This window comes from Crassostrea angulata, chromosome 4 (genome assembly GCF_025612915.1).
Source record: "Crassostrea angulata isolate pt1a10 chromosome 4, ASM2561291v2, whole genome shotgun sequence".
Lineage (NCBI taxonomy): Eukaryota > Metazoa > Mollusca > Bivalvia > Ostreida > Ostreidae > Magallana > Magallana angulata.
The window spans coordinates 17,214,957-17,230,165 of NC_069114.1; the positions used below are offsets into that span (position 1 = coordinate 17,214,957).

General features: G+C 31.5%; 1 protein-coding gene across 1 annotated transcript in view; it reads right to left on the reverse strand.

Annotated features, from left to right (window-relative positions):
* The window catches only part of LOC128182123 (uncharacterized), a 36,055-nt gene that overhangs the window by 6,097 nt on the left and 14,749 nt on the right, over positions 1–15,209 (reverse strand). The gene's annotated exons all lie outside the window — the stretch shown is intronic.

A 15,209-nucleotide genomic window follows, 5' to 3' on the forward strand; every position in this document is an offset into this window, starting at 1 on the left:
AACATACATGTATTTTCACGCTCAGGTTCTGAGGTTTATCGAGTAAGGTGAAAAGACGTTAATAAAATATTGCCGAAACCATGATTTAGTACCACCCTTTTTATCTTCAAAACACTTCTCCAATAAAAATTATAATTGGAGATCAGAGCAAGAGAGCTCCACTGTCTTTGGTTTAGTAATTTTCATTAAACATAATGTTATTAACATAATAATATTAACTTGTGCACCAACCCCGAATTTCGTAAATTAATAAAATTTATTTCAGTCTAATTACAAAGTAAGCTAGTTGTTTTCATGAACACTGTTAATTCAAAAATGAAAAAAATGAGACCCTCGAAACCATGAAAAGTACCCCAGTAACTGAGGTTGACACTTTTGCCAAGTGCGCTGCTTCTACATGAAAGTGGGCAGTGATCCCGGAGTGTGCCTAAGCATATCCTAATCTTTTAGACCAATCGGGTAAGGTACGTGAAGATTAACAAGACGACGTTGAATATGTCGAAGGTCGTAAAATATGTAAAGCAATGCACGAAAACAATGTAGAGAATGCGGCCGATTTCGTTACCAGATCTAGAGTATTTGCAAAGTACATTGGCTTAAGACGAGTCCCTATCATGGAAGAAGCTACGATCAATGTACTTTGTAGTTTAAGCGTTAATCAATTATTTTCAATTTGAAATTCAGTGTATAGTGGTACGAGTTCCATATTAATTTGTTATGATGCAGAGAAATCGTCCTAGTGTGAAAGCGTGCACATGACAAAGTCTGCAGCAAATGCAAATAAGCACATTTTCTGTCTTTAGAGTCAGTCAGGCACCTTGATGTAAGTGTATTATGATTTACATTGTCAAGGTAATATATTTTTTCATACAAATGCTAAGTTGAGCTGTTTTTTTAAGGATCTAATTTCTTAATCATTTAGATTATGGCATGTTTTGGTATGTTTTGTGTAGTTTGTATTAAACTGCACTTTGCAATTTTGATTATGTATGCTGATTGTCTGTTAGTGTTATTTGTTCATTTTAGCTTTTACAGCGATCTGCCGGCCATCTCATGTGCTTGTGGACTGGACCGTGCACTACCCCCCCCCCCCCCTCCTTTCTATTTAATCGTTTGAATTTCCCAGGTGGTACCTCAATGTAAACAAACGGAAGTTGCTAACCTTCTCTCTTTTTGTATATCGGGGGAACGAGTGTGAATATAAAATGCCAAAAAGTCGTGATATTTATGTTATTTTTCGACTGGAGACATATATAAGGGGTTGTTAACGATAATTAATAAAAGAAATTTTAAAAAAAAATTGAGAAAAAAAATTGACCTGTGCCGGTGTAACGACGAAAAGTGACCCACGTAGAATATTGACCCGGGGGTCAAATTTCTACGGAGACAACTGACCCAGGGTCAGTATTCTATGACAAGAAGGGTCCTTTTTCTACAGTGGAAAACCATTCCAGACCTGTAGATCTACGACCACTCACACGTTGAAAACTGACCCCCATAGAATTTTGACCTCGCGTATAAACTACATAGAAATTATAGAAATTAAGCGATACGTTTATCATTCATGTTTAACAAGTGTCCGGAGGGGGTGGGGGGGGGGGGGCAGCGAAAACATATGAAAGATTAGACGGAACTAAGTTTGCGCCTCGCGTGTTACCCTTTTACATATATAGCATTACTTTGAACAAAACGATGTCTGTGTTTATCTTGAAGTACTTGTCAGCTTGCCTTGTGGAGCCACTAAGCTAAGCCTTTTTAGGGCTGCGCCCCGCCCCCTCCTCCGCCAAGGGGTATGTGCATTATGATGTGCTCGCATGCGCTCTCTTTTTGCATTATGCTCGCTTTGCTACATAGGCCCTATTGTTATAGTAGATGATTTAATAGATAAACGTAAACTTATATAATGACTACGTATTGTATATTTTTAGAAGAAAAACCACAGAAGACAGATGTGAAATTTCGATAAATAAAGCGGATTTTTTAGTATCTGTTCTATTCAGCTAAACTGAATGTATGACATCCAAACAAAACACCGTCACACTAACAGACTTACTTGTATTTTACAGGTACACATAAGACAACAACGCGCGTGTAAATTAGGAATTTGTATTTATTACAATTGCAATAACGTTACACCAAATGTCTGATAACTTTAACTTCAAACTCTGCATCGCCGCCATTACATGCTCAATAAAGTTGTGTAAGTACGTACATCGTTTTTAAAAAAAATAGAACAGACTAATCCGAAATCAGGACAAGCGAAAAGAAGAAAAAACGAAAACATTAATCGCCAGTTTCAAAATACTAATGCGTGGGAGTTTTTTTTTCTACAATATTTTTTATCTGCTTCCAAAGACAAAGTGGAGATCATATAAATTCAATTTTTTTTACTTTTGAACTTAAAAATGTTACCATTGGTGGAGAGGTTTGTAATTTTTTTCGTTGTTTTAACCATAAACAAAGTGGCCACCTCTTGTAATTAAAAGCTGGAAAACAAATAAACAAAAACAAACCCTTTTTGAATGAGAACTTTTGGTCTTAATTTCGGCTTAGCCCCAAATTGTGTCCTGGCTTCAAATTTGGCCTCTACAAAAATTTCTAGTCTCTATTTTATTTAAATATTTCATGATTTTATCGAATTTTACTGATTTAAGTGCAATATACATGAATCATCACACAAGATGGCTTTTAGTGTCTTATAGTGATAATTATATTTAAACATATTCATGACTACAGGTACATGTATGAGTGATTGATTCTAATAGATTTTGATCAAGTCTGCTTTTCAATTCCAAAGTAATTTAAGAATGTAATACTGCCTTTGTGTTAGCATGGCATATGTGGGGGGTTTTTTCCAATGTACATTGTAATTGAACCCAGACTGCTCTTAGTATCAGCCAATACCTATATCAAATACTTGTTTGAGAAAAAAAAGTTGCAGAGACCAATTTGTGTTTATTCCAACCAACAATAAAGGTTACAAAACGTTTTGCATTGTTCAGTGTTCTGATATTGAAGTTCCTAAATTGTTTCCTAAATATACACATGCATGAAACTCTACTCAAATCAAAAGGTAATGATCAATGGCATCGCTGATTCAAGGTTTTGGAGGATGCAATGATGCAGTCAGTCCCAAATGACATTATATTAGACCGAATGTTGCTTACCCGACATATGTATTTTGGCTTAAATAAACTTTATAACTAATTAGATCTATAACAAACCGTCAAGTACAATCATACACTGCAATGCTGTAAAGGACCCCCCTTCCCGAATTTCTGTATGCAAAATGCAACACGTTGATGATGACTTCGTTTTTTACTCTTTTTCTAATTGAATTTTCCACTTTCATAACATATATATGTACATACGTGTCTGTACAGTATCTGTTGGAATAAGACATTTACCAACAGATACTGTATAGTCCTTGTGTAGTAAAAGTAAATTTTGAGAGAGAGAAAGAGAGAGAGAGAGAGAGAGGGAAAGGGGTAGTGGCTTTGTTGACATATGTATATAATATTTAAAGCATATTCACGTGATAGGACCCTGTTCTACATGGATACTTCAAAGAGGATATAGAAAAAAAAACCATTGCAGTACTAAACAAAATAGAAAAAAAAATACAATAAAGAAACAATTTAACCATATATACTACAGTACTACAGCTTATCACATATTTTTGCGATAGCTTTCATACTCCTCATACATGTATCTACAATTTTTCTTTAGCATATATTTTTCGATCAAATGCCTTTCTATTATAATAGTTTTTAATTCATGTATATTTTGATTTGTGTTTCAAGAAAAAATATATTGCTTCACAATAAGAACTACCAAGTTAAAAAATTTATAAATTTCTCTATTTTTATATTTTCTAAAAAGAACTGATTGTTTATCAAATGTTATTAACAAATCAAACTGTCTTATAATCTATTCTTCAACATCAGTCCATCATTTTTTTTTACCACAATCCATTCATAAAATAAATGTTAAATACTCTTTTTTTTATCGAAAGTGCACAAAGGAGATTCTGGTGGTTTTTTTTTTGAAAATATATTCATTTGTCGGAAAATTTCAATGAAGAATTTAGAATTGTAATCAATGTAATTTTGATTCTTTTGTAGATTTAAAATGGAGTTAAAAAATTTTGTTCCATGTTCTTGTGTATAGTTATGACCCGTTTCTATCCATTTTGATTTAAGTGTACATGTTTCTCTCTTTTTATCTAATTATAAGTTGTACGCAAGTAAGCAGTCTTTAAATTTAATAGTCAACAGTAGGATATGATCAGGGATAACAGGTCAATATTCTTTTATGATTTGCAAGTTTGGTATGTATTAATCTGGTCCTTGCAGCAGTTCTTATGCCTCGTTTTTTACTTATCAACAAATATATCTCAATAGATTGTGTTCTTTATCAACACTCAGTTAAGAGATAACTTTTTCGAGAAAGGTAACAAAAAGCAGCTGTTGTTTCTACTTTTAGAAACTGCTAAAAATGAGTATGATTGCTTGGGATACTATAATGGGAAATCAAAGTAAAGTTTAAAGTTATGTAAGAATATGCCCGTATTATTTACTAGATTCAAATGTCGTTTTTAAATACCAGAGTTATATTCAAATGTAGTCAAAATCAGTGCCAAAGCCCTTTTAAGTGTCATTGTTTCTTTGCAATATGCTCTAACTGTTATACAGTCATGTATTCATGTACCGACATTTGCAAGTACATTCTTAATGTTAATTTGATTACGACAGATATCGAATTTAAATTCAGGCAGACTCATTTTTAAAGTATTTAGTTTCTTGTGTTCAATTCTAAATTCGAAGTTTTGGGATTGGTGATGTTTATATGGTTTAAAAATCAAGCATTTAAAAAACATTCTTTTTAACCCTGTTGTAACAATAAAGAATTGATTGTGAAAAATATCCAAATCAGATGACGCATGCAATCGATCGCGGATCTAAGGGATGGAAAATACCAAAGTTTATAAAGGTCACTTATTAAATTTACCGATAATAGGCCTCGACCCCCTTCCCAAAAATACCCCCCCCCCCCCGATAAAATTTTCTGAATTCACACATGTGATGAGATGATCATGTGCCTATTTCAGACCAATGGTTAATAATCAATTTCTTATTGTAATAGAGGCCATGATAAATAATTTTCTCTTCCCGAGTAAATTTACTGGTATCAGTTTCTGTTTACAATTTGTACAAGTTTTGTTTGTTTCATTTAGATTGATATCGATCCTATTCAGTCATGGAACAATATACTTAAGTAAAAGACAAATATATATCTTTTCCTTTTTTTGAAAAATTAAAAAAAAACAGACTGAAATAATGATGTTAGGCAATGACAAGCGATCAGAAAAGCGAACCGAAGCTGGTTATTCGTACAAGGTTATACGATGAAAAAAATCTGAATACCAATGCAAGCAGGCAATGTAATCCCCCCCCATCACCACCATCCCTGTATCCACCCTAAGGCAAAAAAAAGACCCAGAAAATGTAGACATAGAGTATCTAATAAAATTCAGTCAATATTCCACGGGGTCATTTTTCTACAACCCACACGGAGAAATATGACCCTAAGGTCATAATTTCTACGATGTAATCAAAGTATTCTACAGCTGAGTGGGTCATGTTTCAACGTAGAAAAATGACCCTCGGTCAATATTCTACGGGGGTCACTTTTCGTCGTTACACCGGCCATCTTATGCTAATTAAGTCCGTAAATCGACTGCCTGTGTTCGACTGGTCAACACGGGAGAAAGAACACGGTGTATTTACCAATGAAATTTACAAACCAGGTAACATCCCGTACCCGGTCACTACATGACTATGTGACTAAAAATGTTCAACCCCTCACAGCATTGTCTAACTCGCAATTCGGAGAAAAGACTGTTGTGTAAACAACTAGAACACACGACTCTTTAGGTTGCGTAACATTACATCATTTATATCGTTATTGTTATAAGTTTTGAAACATTTTCGCTCAATTTTGAAAACGATAATTTTTAACCCCTACTTCAAGATAATGTTTCTCTAAAAAGCTACGCTTTATTAGGACTTTTCGACTTTTCGGTCGAGAACACTTAAAATTCTGATGTATCTTATTATTCTTATTCTGGACAAAGTTTCGTCAGCAGTTTTTTGAAAACAGAGTGACATATAAAAACAATTATGCAACGGTTTTAAAGCACGTGACACGCGTATGAAAGGTTTTGGACTTCCGGTTCTAGCATTTCCGGTATTGACAAAGGAAATACTAAAAATTCATTGAAACACAATGTCTTGATTATTTTTCAGTTAGAGCGTTCAAATTTTAAAAATTAAATGTATCATGTCTAGTTTTACAAAATCAGAAGCGTAGGCATTTCTCGAAATCTTACCGTTTTTTGAGATATTAGGGCTCAAACTTGAGAAAAGTGGAGATGAAAAACAAAAACATTTCAAAAAACCTTAGTAATTTTATAAGACGCCTAGACATTGTTCAGATAGAAGTATTTAACATATGCTTCAAGTTTGAATAAAAAATATTGAGTTCTTCCGGTTTTATGAGACTGTTAAAATTTTCTATGGGAGTTTCAGTGTTAAACTAAAATCACGCGTCGTTCGTTTTCTCAAAAAGTTAACATTACAATATTTCAGTTGTATAATGAGACACAAAAGGCGCAGACTGGAGAAGGTTTTGGGTAGACAATTCGAAAAAAAAAAGGGATATTTAGGGGCCAACGTGCAAAACAGCCCTTTAGCTGTAACTTTTTTACTTTTCATCTGATATTAAAAATCCTTTCAGTTTATTGTTAAGAATAAAGAGTACACTATTAAAATTATGATCCAAGGGACCACTTTTTGACTCCTTATAGGGAAAGGCCTACAGATTACTACTTGTTTAAATTATAAAATTTTATTCAGAAAGAGTTATCTCGCTTTGCTCTAAGAATGTAGAGTATAAATACTGTAGGCATATCAAATTTTGTGTCTCAGAAATGAATACTTACTTCAAAATGATTTTTTGAAAATTTTCCTCTGGAAATTAGAAGTGTAGCTACTTGTAAAGTTCTGGAGTTAACTTTCTTTTGACATTGCACTACTCATAAGCTCCTGTTTAGCCAACTAGTTATACAAAGGCGTTAATAAATTTTGTAAATTTTTGAAAACGGAAAGAAACAATGAAACAAATATAGAATAGTCTAATAATAATTCCAACTAACACTCGTATGTAAGGTTTGGGACTTCCAGTTCCGGTACTTCCGGTTCTTACAAGGACAATACTGAAAATATATTGAAGCGCAATATCATTCCTACTTTTTGAGTGAGAGCATTCAAATTTAAGAGTTAGTTTTATCATGTCTAGATGTACAAAAACCTAAGCGTTAGCATTTTACTATCTCTTACCGTTTGTGAGATACAAGGGCTCAAAGTTTTTTGTTTTTTTTTAATAGATTTATTCATTATATCAGTTTTACAAAATATAGAATGTACATATGCTCTAAATTGATTTTACAAAATTTCGGAAAATTCTATAGTCTACGAATGAATTGTGACTTTTTAAAACAGAAGCATAAAATACAGTAGATACCTTTACATGGTTTAAAATATTGTAATTTGTTTCTTCTAAGGAATGTTACCGACAATACATCTTATATTTATAAATTCTGTATGCTATAAATGAAATGAGGGTATTCAGTGGTACAATTTTTCTATTTTGTTCATGAAAAAAACCTAAAAGTACATGTTTCCACTTAATATCAATTTTAGTGTAAACATTTAAAGCATTCCATATTTCAAGTACGTTATCACATTCAAAAATAAGATGCTTTGTATTTTCATTCTCCTGGCATATTTTACATTGACTGTGGATTTCTTTACTCCATTTACTCAAATAAACATTGTTACAAAGAATATTATTTAATACTTTGTAATTGAATTCTGCTAGACGTTTATCAGAAATATCTGATAATTTACATTTGTAGATATATTTCCAATCAACAGAATCAATATCATATTCCTTTTGTAAAACAGTCTGATAACAAGGTTTAGTAAACTTCTTATTTACTAAATTCTCATAGAAAAAACCACATCTATGCCCTAATACATTCTCATAACCTGAATAAAAATTAAAATAATTATTATTGTGCATATTAGTAAATTTACAATTTGAAAAATCAAATTTCCTACACGAAGGCTTGAAAACAGAGGAAAGAATCTTGAATTCACATATCCAGTTTGATTTTTTATTTATACAGTCTTTGAAGTCTGGAAGCGACTTGAAATTTCCTTCGTCATTTAACAAGTCGTTTACATATAGAATTCCACATGTAATCAAATTTTTAAAAAATAAGGAGTTTCCCTTATACAAAAAATGGCAGTTGTTCCATATCGGTTGTTGTACAATTTTAATTGATGAAATATTTTCTAAGTTTTTAGGCTTACATTAATTGAATGATCATAACACTTGTTGATAAAACATTGGTTATTTTGCTAAATTTTGCATTTTTTCTATCTTTTTTTCTGAAAATTGTAATGCGTAATTTACCATAGAGCTCTTCATAAAGATTTTTTAGATAAAATACATTCTGTTTTGTTTATGTTTATCTTAGATCTTTTTATGTTCTGATTACTGTTTATCTTAATAGCTAGAATTTCAGCGACAAAAAGATATAGCAAGGCAGAAAGCGGACAACCCTGTCTTATTCCACGAGTCATTGTGCATGTTTTTGACAACCAGCCGTTTTGTTTTTTTATCTTAAATATTGGATTGGTATAAAGTATATTGGCCCATTTTATGAAGTTATTGCTAATGTTAAATTTTTCTAGAACCTTAAACAAGAAATTCCACACGGAATCGAATGCTTTTTCAAAGTCCAAGAAGAGTAATATGCCATCAAGGGCTCAAAGTTAAAAAAAGGGTGGATGAAAAACAAAAAAATTCAGAAAAGCTCAGGAATTTCATAAGAGGCACATACATTGTTTAAATAGAAGTATTTAACATATAGTCTAAGTTTCATTTCAAATTATCGAGTCATCCCGTTTTTTTTAGTCAATAAAATTCGTCTTTGGGAGTTTCAATGTTAAATTGAAATCACACGTCGTTTTATTCTCAAAAAGTGTTCATGTAAATGTTACAATATTTCACTTCTATGATGACACACACAATGCATAGACAGGAAAAGCTTTTGGGTAGACAATTCGAAAAAATAAGGGATCTGCAGGGGCCAAAGTTCAAAACAACCATTTAGCTGTAACTTTTTAAAATCTTCTTTCGATTTTCAAAATCTTTTAGGTTTATCGTTTAGAGTAGAGGGATCAATCTAAAAAAATATGGTATGAGGGGGGAATTTATGACCCCTTATAGGGGTTTTAGAGGCGGAAATATCACAATTTTTTTTTAATTTAAAATTTTTATTTAGAAAGAGTCATCTCGCTTTGTTCAAAGAACGTAAGTAATAACTTTTCTCGGAATACATGTACCAAGTTTTGTGTCTCAAAAATGAATACTTACTTTTATATGATTTTTGGAAAATATTTTCAAAGAAATTAATGTACAGCTACTTATAAAATTCTGGAATTATCTTTCTTTTGACATTGCATTGTCTGTAAGTTCTTATTCAAGCAATTAGTAATACAAAGCGTTGAAGAATTTGAAAAAGAAATTAAGATGATATTTTTTTGAAATTTTAAATCAAAATAGGAAACGGGGCTGTCGAAAAACCCTCACTTTTTGTGGAGGACCAAAAACGTTCTGGCTGGTTTTGTTTTTCTCATTGCAAATACGGTTTTGGGTTTCAGGTATTGGTATGATCCTGGACGGCTTAAAAACATGAATACGGTGAGCTCAAATATGTAGTAATAGTTAACGCGAATACCGTAAGTAAAGCAAACAGAATGATTTAAGCATTGAATCATTACTTTTTGAAGGATGTGGTCTCATAACTGCAACGGTGTGTGCATACTACTTGAATAACGTGCGCTAGCGTTTTTAAACATTCAATTTCCACAATATTTTTTTGTCATCTTTTTTTCAAAATCTCTGCTTTATTCAACAATTGAGTATTGCGCAATTAACGAAAGAGCCATTAGAACAGCTGAACTATGCTGACAAAAATAGTACAAATCGCTTTAATTTCAAATAACATATTTTTTTTTCATTCTATTATTTAAAGAATAAAGGTTTTGGTATACTAAGAAATTAATAAACTGAATTTATTTAACTGTTAAAAAATATTTACATCAATGAAATATTTATCAGCGTAAGTATTATATCAAGTCGTGATCTGATTTTGAAGTCGCGAGGAGATTGAAACATATTCTTCTAGAAATACTGAATGAAAATTGAATGTATTCATCCGCACCAGATTTAATGATTGGGTCTTCTGTGTTTTGCGTAAATATCACTCAAATTAATCAATGAAAGAAAATGAATGTAAATATATATATTGATGTTTGATTTATGCATGATTGTATACACTCAACGAAAAGTTTAAGTGTACACTCTGATAAAAAGGGATTGCATTCAGCAACAACTGAAATAAATTACAAATGAAGAAACATCAAAACATTTTTGCGCGTGCTTAATATGATTGGTATTTTTTGTGATTAATATAATCTTTGAAGATAGTTCATAAAGAAAAAGAAACACTTAACATGGACAAAATGACCATTGAGAGAACAGCCAGAGCCGTTTAAATATTGGTGTCTGCATTGTTTGTACAAAAGATTGTACTCATTTTAAATTTGCTGTTTATTTTGTCTTCGACAATGTTTTCAATAACTTCTCTTCTCACCTGCATTTTGTGTTTGTTTTGTTTATGGTCTGTCATTGTGTTTGTCGTGTTTGTATTTTTATTTTTTAATTCAACCTCAAAAAAAACCCCTTAGTAATGACTATTCCAAGAAGAATCTTAATTTCTCACTGCTTCAATAATTACAATGTTAACGATCTTTAAGACACTTTTAAAAAACCGCAGCAAATTCAATTAGAACCGAGCTCGTTGCAACGAGGAGGTCTTCTGTTGCAGCTTCGTGTCGATAAGGATTGTCAATATGATTATAGTCATAATGTTATATATTAGTGCTTATTAATGAGTAAATGAATGGCATGCATCAGCCCTTTATTGAAGAGGGCAGCAATTCAAATACAGTTATAATTCAGTCACGGCAAAACACATAGTTAATTTTTTTTAGTACATGACAGCGTATTAATGATTGCGAATGTGTGCGAAATACTTGTATTATACCGCAGAGAGAGTGACCGATCAAAAGATTTAAGATCTATTTAAATTTATGATTAATCTATTATTTGTATTTCACAACTATATAATATATCATTGGGATTTTGATCTTCTAAATAGCGTCAAGGTCACATCACACCCCTTACGTCTTTTAGTGAAACTAAAACTGAATATGACATATTAAGGAGACAACATAGACTAGACATCTGTTTTATTGATGTCTACTTTGATTTTGACCTTTAACTTATAAACTTAATTTTAAGATCACATAAACCAAAGCACTTTTTGTGTAAAGCATGAGCTAGATTTAGAACACTCGGTCCAGACTACAGTATATTAAGTTGTATGCTATGACCTTGGCTCTCTACATAGACATTTAAGGCTCCTTACGCAAAAACAATCTGAGTTTTACTGCAATGTACCTGACATTATTTAAATGGTGTCCCTCTCAAAGGACCCAGCCGCTTAGATAATAGACATTAGAATTAAAAATTTGCATGCAACTTTGTTTTAATCTCAAACTTTGACTATTAAGAATTTATTGAAAATTGACACAGTGGTCTGTGATGTGACATGTCATTTAAAAAGTAAATGTATCTTGATTTAATGTCACTGTACATCTTTTTACTTACAAACACTTTATATAAACTCATATAAAATAAGCAAGACTGCTTAATATGAGCAATCTATACACAAATCTACTTGAAAAATGATGACAAAATCCTAAAAAAAAATAGAAATAATTTTAACAAAATATTTTAAAAGCTGACGAGATTTAAAGGGATATCTAAGTAATTGTGTCATAATATCATGTTGGTGACCTAATAGAATGTTTAAAATAACCACACTAGTAGATATCTTCATTCTTTTTACACAGCTACCTGAGGTTTATCAACTAAACTGTTAAAAATGGAAGTTTTATAACAAAATGCACTAGTAACCGACGACATTGAGAAAGATGAATGAGTAATTATGTCGTGTGGATGTCCTAACATAATATTAAGATAAACAAGACTTGTAAATATCAGCAATCTATATACAGCTACTTGGGATATATTGACAAAACCTCCAAAAAATAAAGATATTTGTAACGAAACGCACAAGTAGCTGACTACATAAAGAGAGATATCTGAGTAATTGTGTCGTAATATTATGTGAATGACTTGACAGAATGTTTATATGAGCAAGACTTACATATATCTTCAATCTATATATTCAGCTACTTGAGATATATTGACAAAACAGCCAAAAAAGATTCATATCTGTAACAAAATGCACAAGTAGCTGACTACATAAAGAGAGATATCTGAGTAATTGTGTCGTGATATTTTGTGGATGACTTGACAGAATGTTGATATTAGCATGTCTGGCATATATCTTCAGTCTATATATTCAGCTACTTGAGATATATTGACAAAACAGCCAACTGTTATTTTCAATGCAGCTTCATAACTTCAGATATATGGGAGGTGTTTTAACTGTGTTGAAGGCCTGTCCCGAGACACATTTAGATTATTCTTACTAAGCAGAGTGTAGTGAAATTAAAAGTATTATTGTAGGCTTAAAGTTTGGTTATGTAAATGTCAACAATACGTTAATGTCCGATATCATATGCAATGTAAACCCGTGCACGCACGGGTCAAAGTCTAGTTTTTAATTATACATAAGGCTTTATATTATATATAAGGCTTTGATATCAATTGCGTATACTGTAAGTATATTATTGGGAGTTGATTTTAATTAACTCTCCTATGCACTTACTCGGGCAAACCGAAAGAGAAACAGTGTTTGGACCTAAGCACAAATCAATACCGCTGACAACACTTAGTTCCTGAAAATAATCGATAAATTCAGATGCAATGTATTCTAAAGCATTGTTTTTCAAGAAAACCTATTTATTAATACCATGAAAATAGTAAGATTTTAAATGGTACAAACAGTTTAGATATTTTTTGAAGTCGTAAGTATTCATACGCTAGGCTTCAATGTACTAGTCTCGTTCAACCAGACGCTAGGATGTCTCCGTTAATATCCGACAAAACAGAAATTCTCTCTTGCTTGTCGGAGATTGACTTAGACAGTCAAGCGTTTAGTTGAACAAAACTTGAGTTTAATCTTGCCTGGATCCATACAATTTCTCAGAAATATTTCGATTACTTATACTACTTGCCATGCAAAATCACATATCACTGATTTTAAAATACATGATAATCGATAAAATCAACTCCCGTCCGTACTTCAATATTTGATATATGAAGTTTCTAGTTCAACTTGTCAGTATAAATACTTGAATCCAAAAACTTGTTCTAGAACTCCGCTTATAAATCTCATTAATCCAAAACCTATATATTTTTTTTTCAAAATAGTATTCGTGTGCATATGGCAGCTATGTAAAAGGATGTGCAATGTCGATTAAAAAACTACTATTTACAAAAAACTGCAGCAAAAATATTTGTTTTTCATCATTGACAGTTTTTGAAGCGATGAGGTCAATCATACAATGGTCATTCTATTGAGTTAACTTACCAAAATGATTACAAATCAATGCTTAACCATAGAACTACGCGTACAGTAAAATACTAAATGTATGCTTAAAATTGCGTTACGCGTACAGTATGAAATAATGACAACTCATGATATTCTGAGGATTTTCCTACTTTTATTTGCAATGATATCAAATTATCGGGTTACTCTCTTAAAGTATATTCAGTATCTACCTCTACATGTCCCCTTTTCAGTCGTAATATATTAATGATTGTATTTCGTACAAAATAATAATTTCAAATTTGGAATGTTACTTTGGATATTGATTGTCAAAAAGTTAATTGAAAATCATAATGCAAAAGGAATACAACTGTTTATACTTGTGCCAGTTTATTACCATAACCTATTGAATTGTTAAAGAAGTTTTGTTTACATCCATTTATCAATTCGTTTGATTAAAATCTTCGACTGTTCGCAGAGCTACCTCTTCTATTTGTTTATTTGTTTCGACAAATAGTGCTGCCCTTAACTGTACTCTCCCGTTCCTACACTGTGCATGTGGTATATTGGTTTTTATAGAAGGAAACGTAGAATCAGTGGATCGATATCGGTATATAAAGTTCCTTCCGTGATTTTGACTGAAAGGGACTTGGACACGATTTGACATCAACAATTTTATCTTTATTTTTTATGTATATAATGGTAACCTGGTGCATTTTAAATGATTGACCGAAATATTGAATGTTAAAGTCAAGTTAAAAGCGAGATACAGAGGTAAGAATTGATTATTATGTAAACAAAGCTCGAGTCTTTTAATTGTTTACAAAAAATGTAAAGTAGAGAATTACTATTTCTAAGACAAAATGACGTGTATAAAACAATTCAATATCTTTTTAAATACTATTATCAACAAAAGAAAGATACATTTGTTTGAAACTTACACCAATACAACACATGTGAAAAAATGACAATATTTGAGCTTTGTTTACAAAACAAAGAATTATGAACTCTGTATCTTGCTTATGACTTGATATTTGACTTTTAAATTTTGACATAGCATTATTAAGTTCTATGTTTATCAGTATTAACATTGAACATGGAAAAATAAAATCTAAAATTTTTATGTCAAATCGTGTACAAGTCCCGTTAAAGTTTTTGACTCCATCTTTATCAGACATTTTAAACATTTAGACAGAGTTCCTTGTCTTAAAATTTTTTAACTTCATCTTCATAAGACAATTTAAACATTTAGATAAAGTTTCTTTCGTGATATTGTCCTAAAATTTTCGACTTCATCTTTATAAGACAATTTAAACATTTAGATAAAGTTTCTTCCGTGATCTTGTCTTAAAATTTTTGACTTCATCTTAATCGAACACTTTTAAATATTTTGTTCAGACATCATTTATTTGAAGAAACTGAGAGAGAGAGAGAGAGAGAGAGAGAGAGAGAGAGAGAGAGAGAGAGAGACATTTCATTTGTAATTTAC